The 16,057-nt window shown below is 35.9% G+C and overlaps 2 non-coding genes across 2 annotated transcripts; both read left to right on the forward strand.

The window, feature by feature from the left end:
* The first annotated feature begins 1,988 nt into the window (after positions 1 to 1,988).
* LOC150082267 (small nucleolar RNA U3) lies at positions 1,989 to 2,201 on the forward strand. The gene has a single exon (XR_016547335.1). It is a non-coding gene; the product is annotated as a small nucleolar RNA U3 (small nucleolar RNA).
* Positions 2,202 to 4,603: 2,402 nt separating this feature from the next.
* Positions 4,604 to 4,816, forward strand: LOC150082268 (small nucleolar RNA U3). The gene has a single exon (XR_016547336.1). It is a non-coding gene; the product is annotated as a small nucleolar RNA U3 (small nucleolar RNA).
* The last annotated feature ends 11,241 nt before the right edge of the window (positions 4,817 to 16,057 follow it).

Consider the following 16,057-nt stretch of genomic DNA (forward strand, 5'->3'; position numbering starts at 1 on the left):
AATGAAGAGATAGTTTTTAGCATTCAGAATGCAGTGAATGGGCATGAGGGCTCCAAGAAATTCCCAAGAAAACATCCCCCCCCCATACCAAAATGCTGTCGTCACTTGCCTGTTTCTGTTGGACTAGGATATCTGTGTGATTCCTTTTCGCAGTTTGTCTTCCTGTACCGTTTTTTTTTTTTTTTTTTATGAAACTCCTAAAATGGACGCTATTAAAATCTATTGTACTTAGTATGCGTGTGTTGAAAGTTGAGAAGATGAGAAGATACTTGTTGACATTAGACTTGAATTACTCTCTACCACCTTCCACACGGCATAACAGGAAATGGCAAATGGTCCAATTTTCCAGTTATCTAGAAAATTGAACTATTGTTTCTTTGTCTTTTATATGCAAAATTTAGGCGTCCTTGGCGATAGATGGCCGTTAGCATAGAGACCCTGACCGGACGCATAGCCCGCAGCCCACATGGATGAGGGTTCGTTGGACTTGAAAACACTCCTGGTCATCTCCTAGTTAAAGTCCATGGTCAGCAGTTCCACCGTTTCAGTCTATCTGCTCACACAAGGCTGAAGGACAGGCTACCTTCTCCATGACCATTTGTGAGGCGTGTATTATTTAATGAGTAAGTCCTTTAACTGCTGGCCATCTTTTAAGCGAACTGTAGATAACCTCTTGGCGGTGCCATTTCTTTGAAAGTAGTTGAATATCAGGGCAACGCGTTGTGAAGGAAAACGTTGTTCTGACAACATCGTTTCTTTGATCACGCATTTTAACTATTGGGAGCCAAAACACACAAGAAAACACAAAATATTCCTTTCGTAGAGGCCTCATTTTATTGCATGAAATATTGATAATTATTTTATTATCATTATGTAATGAAATATGAAATCAATCCATTTTCATTTAAAATTAATTGTATAAATAACTAAAAATTAATAGCGAGATGTAAACGCAAAATATATAAATATCGCCCAGAAAAGCAAACACCAGAAATTTTTGGGTCTTCAAGAACTTCTGACCGAAAATTTTTGTGCCATTACGAATTGTTGGCAACAGAATTGTGAATGTTGAAACAAATATTTCAGAGTGTTATTGCGGACGTCCCTTGCATTTGTGTTATTATTTTTACTAAAGGCCACCAGATGAAGGCCAAGCGTGTCCTGTGAAATGACTTTCACAAACTGGAATTCTGGAGACTATTTTGGAAGGAGTTCAGTACCTTGGTAACTCGCTGTGAAGGCAAAATTATTCTACTGTTCAAAATTATTGCCTGTTTAAATCCTACTGTCCACAGAAACATATACAAGAGCAAGATAACCCTCTTAATTTTATATACTTTTAATAGTCAGAAGTGATTTCGAATCTTTTAGATTTTGATTTTGCGTATAACTTAATGCACTTGACATTATGTTGACAACAAAATGAATTTATACTGTATGCCTTGTCTTTTCAATGCGCTCTCCTTATTGGACTTTTAAACTATTTTGGCATCCGCAAAAGGTTATTTATTTAAAAGATGAGAAATCTTTTGCCGAAGTTGGCAAAGCCCCTCCACAACCAGGGGATTAACATAAAACAATTGTTTTTCCCTTTATCAGAATTATTGCAGCCCTTGCGCAATCTTTAAAAATTGTGACTACATTGCTCAATATCTGAGAGAAGACTCACTGCCACTGTAAATATGCTGTAATAAAATTTAAAAAATAATAAATCTTTATTGCCGGAAATAAGTAGAAAGATTTATTTTTTTAAATTTATTACAGCATAATATTGTTAAGGCAAAATTTGAATTGTACTATTTAAATTTAAAATTATGTCAACATATAAAATGTATTGAGATTATTTTAAATCGATACACTACTTTATTAAATCTAAATTGTCATTTAAATTTTTAACAAAGTTTAGAAAAGCCTTGGAAGACACTGAAACACCATAATGAAGTCATCATATGGGCAGTAAATTAACTTTAACGACAGACGTTTTTCCCAAGATCATACTTCACAGGATCATTTCTGTAGTGTGATTAGCGAGTTCGGATCCCGAAACTCGCAGCAAACTCAACCACGATGACGAGTGGTGGGGTTTCCTCCTGAGCGTGACGTGGGCTTGGTTCCCCACTTTTGGTGGGGAACCTTGCTGTGGATGACCGTTCCACTCCTATTTTTATGGGGGTGGAGGGAGGAAACTCGTTCTGAGTGGTTTTCTGTAGTAGTAATTAAGATGTAGTTAGCAAGATTGTAACCATGTGTTATGTTATTACAGTATTCATGAGTAACCATTCATTTTGAGATAAAAGGGCATTTTTTTTTATCCCCGAGATTAAATACTCAAAATGAATGCAACTAATATTACTCATTCGTACAAATCTTGTTTGCCGAGAAACAACTTTAATAATAATAACAAGATTGCATTATTAATTGGTAACTGGAAACCAATTGGCTTATTGTGACTACAAAATATTTGCAAAGATTTTGATAATTAAGTTAAAACGCAACGTAACCCAGGTAGTTAGAAGTACACAGTGCTACGGTATACCGGGAAGGTCCATAGAATATAACCTTTGGCTATTAAAGGATATATTAGAACAGTGGTCGGTAACCTTTTTTTAGTGAAGAGCCAGTTTTGATCTAATTTAATAAAAAAAAAAAAAAAAAAAAGAATCCAAAGAGCTGCACCTCACTCAAGCTGGGAGAGGAGAGTTTTTTAAGAAATGGAATAGAATGGGAAAGTGTTTTGTTTGTTTGTTATTTGGTTTTTAGGAGCATTAGCAACTAAGGCCATATTGCTCCGGGATATGCGGTGGTCATTCCCTGACCTTTCCGCATCCTCCATATTTGGTGGTGACGGGCTCGAACCCCGGACTAATCAAGAAGCATGTGCTATGCACTGCTGCTCCTTCCCACCTGGCTACGGAGGCGCCTGGAAAGTGTTTTATTAAAAAAATAGATATTTTTGAAATATTATTTATTAATACTAAAAAACGTAACAAACATCCAATTAGGTACTTCTTGAGCAAGTCTCTCAACATCAGGCGATTATGTTATAATTTTCATTTTTAAACATGCTGAGAGACTCGCATTGTTCAGACGGTTTCTTGATTTATTTTTAATATAGTTCATATTCGAAAATTTGCCGCAGAAATACGCCGAACCATAAACTGAGAGAAGTCCAAACGCAAATATTTTCAAATTTATATACGTGTCCGGTAAGCTACTCCACCCATAGAACACAATTTGGCCTTGATTTTTCAACTCAACTATCGCCGTCCATTTGAGCAAAATTGCAAGGGCAACCTTTTGCCTCTCCAAATCCTCAATTTCAGTTTTAAGGCATTTTAGTCGCACTCCACATGGCAATTGACCTAGAAAAGGGTTTGATAGAATCGACCACGACTACCTTTTCTCTAGAATTAAGGATACGAGCATAGAACCTCAGTTGTTTACAGTCTCGAGAAATGTATATACACTTAGTAGCACAAGACTTTTGATAATACAGCCTTAATTAAAGGCGGCAATTATATAGAGCCAAAAGCAGAGACAATTCCTATATATTACAAAAAAATTCGTAATATGTGCACGCAGTTAAGGGAGAAAGATACAGATCCCTTTAAGGGTAGTTTAAAACGACTCTACACTGTTTAACTTAGAAAATCCAGAAAAGCCAAATTTAGTAAACCATAAAGCGCAGTTGTTTTTTAAAAATCAAAAATTGGCGGAAACTACCCATCGCGTATTGACTTTTCATGGAGGGTTGGTTACGGAAATATACCAGTGAACGATATCACGTATGCATTTAGTCAGACAGGTAACAGATTATGCGAATCTTGTATCGAAATTGAAACAGTGTACCATTTATTTTATTACTGTCGATTCGCGCAGGAAGTTTGGAAGAGAATTTGTAGGTTTTTGAGGATAAGAATAAGAGGAGGTATAATTTACTTGCAATTCGATCATCCCTTGGGCAAGAAAAGAATGTTCACGATATTTTTAATTACAGAGGCTAAATATCAAGTGTGGCAGCTTCGAAAAAGGAAAAGGTTTGGGACTCAAAACAAACCGTCTGCTTCCATGCAAAGGTTTTTACAGTTGGAAAATTGGCGTTTAGGGTCTGATAAGTTTCTGAAAAGGTGGAGAGAGCCACCTCTTTGTGCAGTTTGGTTGGAGATAAGGTTCATCTAAAATACTGGTTTTAGTTATTAAAAAAAAGAAAAGAAAAGGCACCTGGTTTTTTTTTTCGTTTATTACATAATTCAGTTTTCTTGAAAAAAATCTAGATCTCATAGGCTCTCATATTCTCATCAAAACAGTTCTGCTCAAAGTCTGAATTAAGATTTTCCATGATATAGGTTTGAATTTTAATTCATTTGTTTAGTTTGATAGATCTGGTCCAATGTTTTTTTTTCACATTAAATTCACAACTTATAATGTGTTATTATTTTAAATTATTTTAAGATTATTATTTTAAATCGATACACTACTTTATTAAATCTAAATGTTCATTTAAATTTTTAACAAAGTTTAGAAAAGTCTTGGAAGACACTCAAACACCATAATGAAGTCATCATACGGGCAGTAAATTATGTTTAACCACAGACGTTTCCCCAAGATCATACTTCACAGGATCATTTCTGTAGTATGATTAGCGAGTTCGGACCCCGAAACTCGTAGCAAACTCAACCACGATGACGAGTGGTGGGGTTTCCTCCTGAGCGTGACCTGGGCTTGGTTCCCCACTTTTGGTGGGGAACCTTGCTGTGGATGACCGTTCCACTCCTATTTTTATGGGGGTGGAGGGAGGAAACTCGTTCTGAGTGGTTTTCTGTAGTAGCAATTAAGATGTAGTTAGCAAGATTGTATCCACAAGAGTTTATTATTAATCAGTTGAGATTATTGAAAGAAAAAAGGCAATTTTTTTTTTTTAAATAGAAAAAAATACTATTTTCTTTTTAATTTTTTTTTTTTTAAATAGAAAAAAAATACTATTTCTCCTTTTTTTTTTTTTTTTTTTTTGACCCCGGAGATTAAATACGCTAATATTGTTTATTCGTACAATTATTGTTTGCCGAGAAATAACTTTAATAATAATAACAAGTTTTCACAGTCGTAATGTAGAAAACAAATGGGAGTTTTTTTTTTTTTTTGCCCCAAAATGTCGTTTCTAAAGGAGTTTTGGGGTGGAGGAATTCCCCTTCCTCCGAAACACCCATAGAAACGGTGACGTTGCGTATGTCGAAGGATGTCTTTCATAATACTGAGCAGTGGTCTGCATTTTTGAAATTTCTTGAAATACGAATAAGGGAAGTGATTGATAGGTTGTCAGACAGCTTGGGGAAATTCAAATAGCTGCTGGATTGGTGGTATTTTCTCGGTATCTTTGGAAGAGGAATCATATCACAATTTCTGGAAGCTCAACCAAGTGCCTTTCAAAATGTTCCGCCTAATTCAACGAATTGGAGTGTATGATATTGTGCAATTGTAATTTCTGCTTATATACTCTTTGCACATATAATTTCATTGTCATGGGAAAACAGATTGTATTACAGAATCTCGCACATTATTCCAAGGCCATCTGAAGTTTAACAGGCGTTGGATGAAATCGGTTCTTTTTGGTGAGTTTTTGTACGTTGACTATTCTGATCGTGGTGTTCCAGTTCCAAAAGGAAAATGCGAATATGGCTACCATGTGTTAAGTCTGTAAATCTGTAAATTGTCTGTACAGACAATTATCCTTGTTGCTACGAGAGGCATTTCGAAAGTTCGTGGCCTGAGTATAAATATTTTATATGGGGAATCTTCAAAAGTGCTACTTTTCAAAGTAGCATGCTCTCTTTGGAGTCAATACACTTTCGCCATCGATGCTGCAATGCTTTGATACCACCTGCGAAGAAAGTTTTCTCTTAGAATGTATTCTTTGGGCAATGACGTCATTGTCGGTGGGAGAATTTATGCCAGCCAGGTATTTTTTTCAAATTAGGAAATAATCAAAAGTCTGCTGGTGCTTTCAAACCTGCACACATGCAGTGTAACAATGGCAAATGATATTTAATGATTTGTACATATTTATTTGATGGAGTTATAGGAGACATCATGATCGTATCGTATGTATCCTAATGTTTTTGCACTGTGTTGTTCTAAGGAGTACATAATTTTCCACAAATATTACTTTGGTCTTCTGCCTCATCATATTTCTCATAATACTGTACTACCTTTTAGTCACTATTGTGGAAAATTCCTCAGGAAGGAATTAACTGCAGTGACAGACTGTGGGCAGGCTCGTTGTCCTGGTGGAATGATACTCCATTGCTAAGTTTTCCTCGGCGTTCGTCTTTGATATTTTTCACGCAAAAGCCTCACAAGGTGTACGTGATATGCATCTGATTGCGTGCCTAGCGCAAATAAACGAATTTTTTGTTTGAATTAATTTTTATTATAAAACTTGGATTTATTATTATTATTTTTAATTTGACTTTTCTGCGATACACTTGAAGCATACTCGCAGCTCACTAATGTACCGCGGCACACAGGTTGGAAAACACTGATGTAATGTGTATTGGTCCGGTGGCAGCTATTCCACTATCTGTCCCCTCTGGGAACACCCTAACTACAGCACTCCACGAACCGCGCACATGATTCGCAGTTTCCGTAATACTGTACTGCCACCCTTCGACCGGTACCCAACAATCGCCCCTTTTTCGAATTCCGTCAGATCACGTCCCGTGTCCATGCCGATCAAGTATTTCATATGGACCGCATGCCACGAACGTGTACAATCACATTTCTCGGTTCTCACTGCGACACCAGGTGAAGAGAAACAGCCTATCGTTAAAAGACGGGGGTAGTCATAATATTTTGAGTGGGCAGTGTATTTTGGTATAACTCACTCAGGACCAGCTCCTGGTGTAGTTCCTGGGTTCTCATCATCCGAAGGCTTCATTATATTACATCACATATATTAAAATATGACAGATCTTTCTCTTTTTTTTTGTTAGTTTTTAAAGCGTTTCTATTAGTTTGGTTTTGCAGTTATTTTATTCTTTCCACGTACCTATTCTAGCACTATCTTACTCGCAATAGGAGCTAGGAAGACGTTGTTAATAATGTCTGTTAATAATGTGTGCTGATAGAAAAACTGGAAGAAAGAATTTATTTTAGAAATCTGTGTTTAAAAATTAGTTGGCAGATTTTCTGTACCTGTAAAACTTTCATTTTGTAATAGGGTACTAAATAAGAAATAAACTATAAACATGGCAGCCATAGCAAAGTTATCATTTGTTCCTATTCAAAACCAGGAATAAAATGGCTTGAACATGTGGAACAATTCATATGTGGAAAATAAACATATTGTATATGAATTCTGTATTTACAGAGACGTAATTAAATAATAATAATTATTAATTTATTTCGTTACTAATTAAAGATCATAAAAAAAAGCGATTATTAAATTACATGGAGTTGGAAGGGCTGCTCTTTTCTTTTAACGGGTAAAATTTGTGATTAACTTTTTTGCAATGTGACTCCATCTCTAAAACAGTACTCTGCCACTCGTAGTACCCCCTAGTTTCTGAAATGTTCTAGTATTGCAATACAATGATCATTCGTTGTAAAGGCAGTCTTTCGTGATAATTTGCACTTCTTGTGAGTGGCCTTTTCGGGGACACATTCTGGGGACGTTTAGTCTCTTACCTATAATTGTCCCCTTTTTAGAGGGATAGTCCTGCTGCTTTTCATTCCATTTCGAAAAAGTCCAACATTTTAAATTCTGTGCAGCTTTCACATTTCACAAATCCACATATTTACGTTCATTTTGAACAGAATGCATCCACTTTGCAGAAAGTACATGTTTTCTTGGCATCAATTGGATTGCTCAGTATCACTGTTTTGTATCACTTTGGTATGGCGACCACACTTCTTGAAAACATTTATGAAGAGAATTGTTCACTTTTTATACGCTTCCGATATATGCTTTGTGATCAATGAACATCTTGAAATCAGCACCAGTCTTCTCTACTGACGAGCATTTCCATTGGCAGGAATCCGTCGACTTTTCTGAGCCTCAGTGCCACAGACTGTAGAATACAGAGGAGTACTCTAAAGTGCGGAGGATTTTCCATTGGCACAGTTGCCAAAAATTGGGCGTAACTAAAGGCAAAGATTCCTTCTGGAACTTTTCTAAAGTTTAGTACTTCAATTGTTTGTGAAGTGTGTGTGAGTGGAGAAAGGTTATGTTTTGTTCGGTGACTGAATGGTGACATGTAAAAGGTGTTGCCTGGCAAGCCATCTGGATCTACAGAACCCTTTGCAGGTGTTGGTGACTGGTAGGATGGTAGATCAATGGATTTCTAGGTTTGGCTTCGTTGGATGTGATTTTAGACAAAATACCATTAATGCAGATTTTGTTGGATTTATTTTCAGAGTGAAAACTGCGAGAGAAACTGTTTTCAGATTCTCGTCATAAATGTCTTCAAGAAGTGATGGCAGCAGATGCGGTATTTGGGCAGTCGGTCTCGTGGATCAGATAATGGAGCTTCAGACTGGTTGATGATATCTGTTCGTTAGCATAAGATTGCATGACTTGCAGTAAACAGGATCCCTATAGAACCTCACCCTGTGGTTTTATCGGGGATCCTGTCAACCAACCTTAACTATCCGTGTGAAGGATTTTTTATTCCAGATCAATGAATAACCTTTGTTGTTAGAAGCGGCTTTAAGAATGCAAGAACATCGCCTTTAATCTGGTATGTTCGCACACTTGAATCAATGCAGTCAGATGCGGATTGGACACGTAGTCTACTGCCAACTCAGCCCTATCTTGAAATGCTTCCATAACTATGTTGGTGGTTGCTGGCAAGTTTGTTATAGAACCTCCGTTTTAGAACATAATGGCCATAAAGAATCCCATGACAGAATCTGGTTGGTTAGGATATGATTCCTCCCCGGCACTACTGCTTCAGGCATCCTACTTGGCAGGGCGTGTCTTTAACTGCGCAGCACACTTCGTCTTAATTATGTTAATTTAATAACTTCATTTACATTATTAAAAGTATCAAGTCTTTCAAGTTTTAAGAAGTTCGCAGGTGCAGCTTATTTTTTCACATGTTTCTGTAGCCAGCAGAATTTAATCTGTCTAGTTAATGCAAAGGCCTTACTGCAGAACAAACTTTGCCTTTACAGCGAGTTGCCCGGTTGTTGCACTTCTTTTAACGCGTTCATTGCCTTTTATGCCTTTTGGCGCCTCCGTAGCTTGGTGGGCAGGAGCAGTAGTGCGTAGCACATGATTCTTGATTAGACCGGTGTTCGAGCCCGTGACCACCAAATACGGAGGATGCGGGAGGTCAGGGAATGACCACCTCATATCCCCAACCGAGATAAATGGTGGGGGTTGGCGTCAGAAAGGGCATCTGGCCGTAAAAATTGCATGCCAAAACAATAAGAACGCTGACCCCATATAACAATGGCAAAAGGCGAGGCAAAAAAAAAAAAAAGTTTTAAATATGTCTTTTATTTAAAAGGCATAAAATATATATATTTTTAATTTAAAATAAATCACATGCTTCTTGAGAGGAACTATTAAGTCCTGAAATGGGGGTTATCTCTTTATTGAATTATAGATTAACGTCTCTAGGCAATGCCCAATAACCTTTCTAAAGGATGGGGGGGGGGGCGGTAAAGAAGTTAGAGCGAATTGCCAAAGCAGTTTTCAGACAATCATTAAACTTTAAAAAATGTGTACCAATAAAAAAAAAAATCTAGATTATTTTGATCTTTAGTGAGGCTGTAGCTCCTATTTGGAATGCTACTGCTAATGCCCTTTATTTGTATGTAGTGCAATTCATTGTGGAGGCAAATTTTGTTCTTTGCCAATGGTAATATCATTCCATTGACCAGGCTGTTAAAATATGGGGCAGGTAAAAGTACATAAAATCAGAAAAATATTCATTTCGTCTATCTTTTATTTTCTTACAGAATATATTAGCTACGTGAAATATAAAATAGTTAGCATACAGTACAGTAGAGCACAAACACACACAAAAAGAAATGTTGGCTAAATCGGAGAATTCGAAATGAAAACGTGAGTGCTGTTAAGAATGGTCGTCCGTTAACCTGCAGATATTGAAGTATATTTTTGAGAGAATTATTGGAGATATTCTTTTGAATTTTGTGTAATGCCACTTAATACACTGGTATTAAGGATCATTGAGACTGAGGCCTGAGGATCATTGATACTGAAACAGGTTGTCATAGTAATCTCATCTTTTAAGTATTTTCCAGATTGATAATATAGAATTATGGGGGAAACTAACGCAGTAGAATGCGATTCAAAATCTGTTTGAAACTAGTAAAATTAATATTTTTGGCGGCCAAATTTGTTTTAAAAGTATTGCAATATCATGGCAACTCGTTGGGAAGTCAAAGTTTGTTCATACGTATTGAGTAGTTTTGGTCTGAGGATGGATTACAGCGAGGTTCCGAAAACGTTACTTTAATGTTAGTGAATTAGCTAGTTTGTTTATTAACACCATTGCAGCAATTTAAATCAGGTTGCAAATATAAGTAAAATTAATTTATAAATATATATTTTTGCAACGGAATTTAAAGATTAAAAAATATAATATCAGTAAAATAAAATAGGACTGGTTAATTTATAATTCTGAACATTTTAAAAATTTTGTTAAAACGTATAACTTCATAGTACTTTAACAGTCAGCATTTTAAGTTAATGCCTACTACAGATATTCACAACATGGTCTGCCGATCCAGATGACTTGCCAAACAACACCACCTTTACGTCATAGAGTCTGAGTACACGATTAATTATAGTTACCGATTTCTTTTCTTCAGTCAGTCTCACCTGAGGATCTGAAATCTGGGCGATGGCAAAGAGAACCACGCTAAACGCCATCTCATCTGATGAGTACTGGCTTCTTCGCTGGGTCCTCTTCAAGCACTAACTTTCACCCCTCACACACACTTCAGAAATGACCAAACTTCTAAACTACAGAAAAGTCTCAGAATGGATCTTCACCCTCCGCTTACTCGTCTCAAGTAAAATGATAGCGAGAGAATTTAATACGTCAAGTTTTTGGCAGATAAGTAATTGGAGAATCTCTCTGAAACCCTTAAGAGCCCGCCTTCTCTACAGTTTGTGGCGTGGAGGCTCAGGAAAGGCGACAGATTCCTGCCCATGGAGTTGCTCCAAAACGTACAGGAGATGAATGTTGACTACAAGAAATTCATTGAGGACAAATCCTACAGAAGATGCATCATCAGGTAGCAACTTTCTTCTTCAGCTGAGTGATTGTCATTGTTTTTTTTTTGATCGATCTGTGGGCATTGTGGAAAAAAAACAAAAAAAAAAACTATTTTCTCATTTCCCGTTGTAAATTTTTTTTTTTTTTTTTTGTTTTGGTTCCTTTTTATTTTAAACCCCTAACATTGTTGCTGTTGCATCAGACATCCATGTAAAACTTTTTGCTGATTGCCATAAAGATATATTTATATACTGTTGTCTGGCTGAGAAAAATTCTGTTTTTCCGTTTATTTAATGAAGAGGCATGTAACAAAGGCCTATTTGCTATAGTGTATAACTAAAATCCAACAACCCACGTCCGAAGAAGGAACTCTCCTGTTGAATATAGGGAGGACGCAAATTCCATAGGTATAAAGAACTGAACTCTACTGGACGGAGTTATACCCCATGAATGGAACACCCAACAATACCCCGAACTGGAAATCGAGCTATCAAAATGGAGACAATACCTAAAATGCACTCCTTACCTGATTGGACTGCGCCATTGGCGATCTTTACCGGGTACATTTTAAATCCCCACCACTAGGAAGGGAAGAGATGGGCTTCTGTCTCCTCTCCTCCACTGCCTCCCCCTTTTTCTATTTTATTTAATGCCGTTTATTTAATGCAAATGAAAAAAGACCTATTTGCTATAGTCTATAACTAAAATCCAACAACCCACGTCCCAACAACGAACTCTCCTGTTGAATATATGGAGGACTCTGGTGGGACCATTCACACTGACGTCCTGGAGTCACCTTCCCTATCGATCCCATATATCTATCTTTCCCTCCAGTCTTCAGTCTTTTCCCGACTCTGACTTACCACCTATTGTGAACGCTACCATACTAAATAAAGTTTGCATTGGTGAGTGACAAAGCTCTAGCCTAACTAAATCTTAACTTTAACTACAGCTAAATTTAATTTGTCAACCTAACTTAAAACCAATTCAGCTTAATTTAACTCCTAACCTCAACCCCCACCCTTTTTTTTTTTACATAGGCTTTAGCTGCTGAAATCTTTGGAAATTAGGTCGCAGGGCCTACCAGAGTACATAAGTCCCTCTACTGGTTGCTTGGCCTGTCTGATCGGGATAGAGAGGGGGCCAACTGCTAAAAGGTCAGAGAAACAGCGTAACACTATGCTACACAAAAGAACAGTACACTTACACCTTTGTAAAAATGTCTTCCACAGAGTTCTGTGTTACACAGAGTGTGCAACGCGGAGATGGGGGAAACCCTGGTGCAGTTAGACATCAGAATACTTTACACAACATGAAGCTCATTACGCCAAACTAAGGGTTTTAAAACTTAACTTTAAGTGTAAGCCACGCTAACTAACCCTCAGGGTAAGGCTACTACCTTTTTTTCCCTCCTTCGAAAAAAACCTAAAAAAATAAAAATAATTCACCCATCAAATTCACATATTAGAATTAGAATGGCAGGGACAATAATTCAACAAACTATATCGTCTTGTTTTGAACTTAACCCATAGCACAACTGCCAAACAAACTACCCATAACGAAAACTTTGAAACAAATAACTGGAGCCTGCAAAAACAAAGGCAGTAATGGCTACCCCTGTAAGGGAGTGACCACCACAGAGCAGTAACATATAATAACTCCTTCCCGAGTATGACGTAATAATATTAAAGTCTTTTCAAAATGAGTGAGCAGAGAGATTTCCTCTCCTGTCTGGAACAAATTATTTTTTTGGATTACTGATAAGTAACCAAAATCATCTGATCCAGTTGAAATAGAAAATAAATATAATATACTGTTTGGTTTATTAAAAATTACTAAAATTTATAATATACTCTCTAACTTTTGTATTGTTTTAAATAATTGTAGATAAACATTAAAGATACAGCCATATTATATAAATTATATTTGTTTAAAATATTGCTTTTGTCTCTTAAATATGCACAAGCGTAGCCTTTCCTTTAGTACCTATTTGTTAAGTGTACTGGTTACTAATAACCAGTACATGGTTACTAATAACCAGTACATGAAAACTCATGACACCAAACATGACACCATGTACTGGTTACTAATAACCAGTACATGAAAACTCATGACACCAAACTAAGCCCACACTAAATGATCCTTCAGGGTAAGGCTACCATTCTCACCCTTCAAATCTGGGGAAAAAATCGATAAAGAATATGACAAATAAAGAAGTATTATTCTGAATAAATTAAATTATTAATTCATTTAATTAATAATCAAACAAAGAAAATAATCTCTATATTTCATATTAACTAATCGCGTTAATTACTATATATTTTACTGAAGTATATTACTATATATTTTATTACTATTTAATACTATATTACTATATATTTTATTACTATTTAATACTATATTACTATATATTATTTAAATTTAAAAAAATCACTTCTTTAATTTTTTTCTGATAACCCCAAACACGAAAGGTAATAGAACCTATGGTACTTAATACCGCGCGCTGTTGAAGATTGAGAAGATACTTGTTGACCTTGAATTTCTGTAGATTATAATCTTTGGGGATTACGTATAAAGGGAGGTTCTTCCATCAAACGGAAGTTGAATGTATAGTTATGGATATAATCGAACGATTAATAATCGATTACATGCAAACTCGTCAATTACAAACGACGATATATGCATATATTAAAACGAAAATCGTTCAAAGAAGAGGTATAGCCGAACGGTAACAGGATTTTTCCTTTTGTATTAATAACCTCAGATCGATTCGTTCCACAATGATATCTTGTCCATTTCATATCACCTAATTTGCATATAACCGATTATGAAAATGTCATAATTCATTATGATTTTCGATTATTCCCATCGCTATGTGTGTGTCTATGTATATATCTGGTTCCATCACCTTTACTTTACCTTATTTTTCTTATTGTATTGTTAACCTTATCATGGTTTTATGTTGTTTAAATGGAATTTACTTTTTTTTACTTTCATATTATTTTATTTTCATATACAGTAGAACCTGGATAAGAAGTTTTCCAAGGGACTGGACGTTTAGAACTCCTTACGCGAGAAAACTTCTTAGAAGGGAAAATGATCTAAGGGTATGAAATATTAACTACACAAATAGAAATGAAAAGATAGACATAAGTTAAAGATAATTTTTAAGTGCCATTTCAGAATTTATAAATATTTCACTCTGCCTAGGGGAACATTTTTAAAAAGAGGATTTATAATTGTTTAACATTCTGTTCATTAAAGTCATTACCAAGTTGGAAGAATGAGCTCCTTTGGAGTTTCAACATACATTAAAAGGTCACAATTACAATAAGACAGAGCAACAATCCAATAAGTAATTCAGAATTGTTCACAAACATCAAAACTTAACGCTTAACGTGGTCTACCTATCCAATTATGAATTTTCATTAAAACAACTGTAATATGTCACTTCCATTATATCAAAATGTTTATACTAAAAAAGGTTATAGCGCTGAAATCCCCAGACTACCGAAAATTCACTAATCGAACAAACTAATGCCAAGCATCATTTTAGTAGGTAGTAAACCACCGAACTAGGTAAAATGGCATCGTTTCTGTTATATCTCATAGGCAAAAATATTCATCTCATACCATCTTACATCTCACCTCATCTAATATCTCATACCATCTTACATCTCACCTCATCTAATATCTCATACCATCTTACATCTCACCTCATCTAATATCTCATACCATCTTACATCTCACCTCATCTAATATCTCATACCCATGCATAAACAACCTTTTTCATATCTCGTATTGTGAATGCCTACACAACGAGTTCCCCTGATATTGCACTACATCCAATAAGCAACGTTCCGACAATGGATTCCCGAATAGGCAACACTTCGCATATATATACTCGGCGGATGCCATCCCCCCACAAACTCTGGTTGGTGGTTTCAGCCGAGTATAAGTAACATTAGTCTTCTCAATTGGCGAAGCGTTGCTTATTGGTGGTAGTGCAATATCAGAGCAACTCGTTGTGAAGGCATTCACAGTATGAGATACATGAATATCAAAAAACGATGCCATTTCACATACTTTATTATTATTATTATCAGCTATATGGTGCAAGGAAGCCTGAGGCTTATTCTGTTCCCGCCAAAAACAATTCTGAATTACCCCAAGAGAGAGAGAGAGTCAGAAGTAGAAGAGACTCACCAAGAAAGAGAAGAATGATGATATCCAGCTTAGGACCCAGGTTGTGAAAAGCCCATACTTACCAGATGTGACCCCCTGATTTACTACGAACTAAAATGATGCTTGGCACTGATTCGTTTAATTTTTTGAATATTAAAAATAAAGAATTTTTATATTTCAAAAATGTCATTATAATAATACATTGTGTTTTCTTTATCACGAACTCTTTATGCGGGAAAACTTTTTACCCGGGATTTGGGAAACTAATAACATTACAATATGTAGAGTGAAACTGGGACTTGAGAAACCAAACCTCGTACAAGGAAAACTGCTTATGCGAGAATTTCTTATCCGGGTTTTACTGTATTTTTCGGACACAATTAGCAGCCGCCCCATCCCACATAATAAGCGAGTTTTCCCTTCTTGGTCAGAAAACGTTTTACGTACAAAAAGTATTTACAAAACCATTAAAAAAAAGTTATAAAATAATAAATATAAAAGATCGCATATATAAATTGATATAATGCGCTTTAGTAATTTAAAATAATTTCAGGTCATTTCTAAAAATACCCTTAATTATGTAAAGATAGTCTAAATAGTAATCTATAACACACCATAATTTA

This window comes from Mastigoproctus giganteus, chromosome 8 (assembly GCF_048544385.1).
Source record: "Mastigoproctus giganteus isolate SK-2022 chromosome 8, ASM4854438v1, whole genome shotgun sequence".
NCBI classification, from domain to species: Eukaryota; Metazoa; Arthropoda; class Arachnida; order Uropygi; family Thelyphonidae; genus Mastigoproctus; species Mastigoproctus giganteus.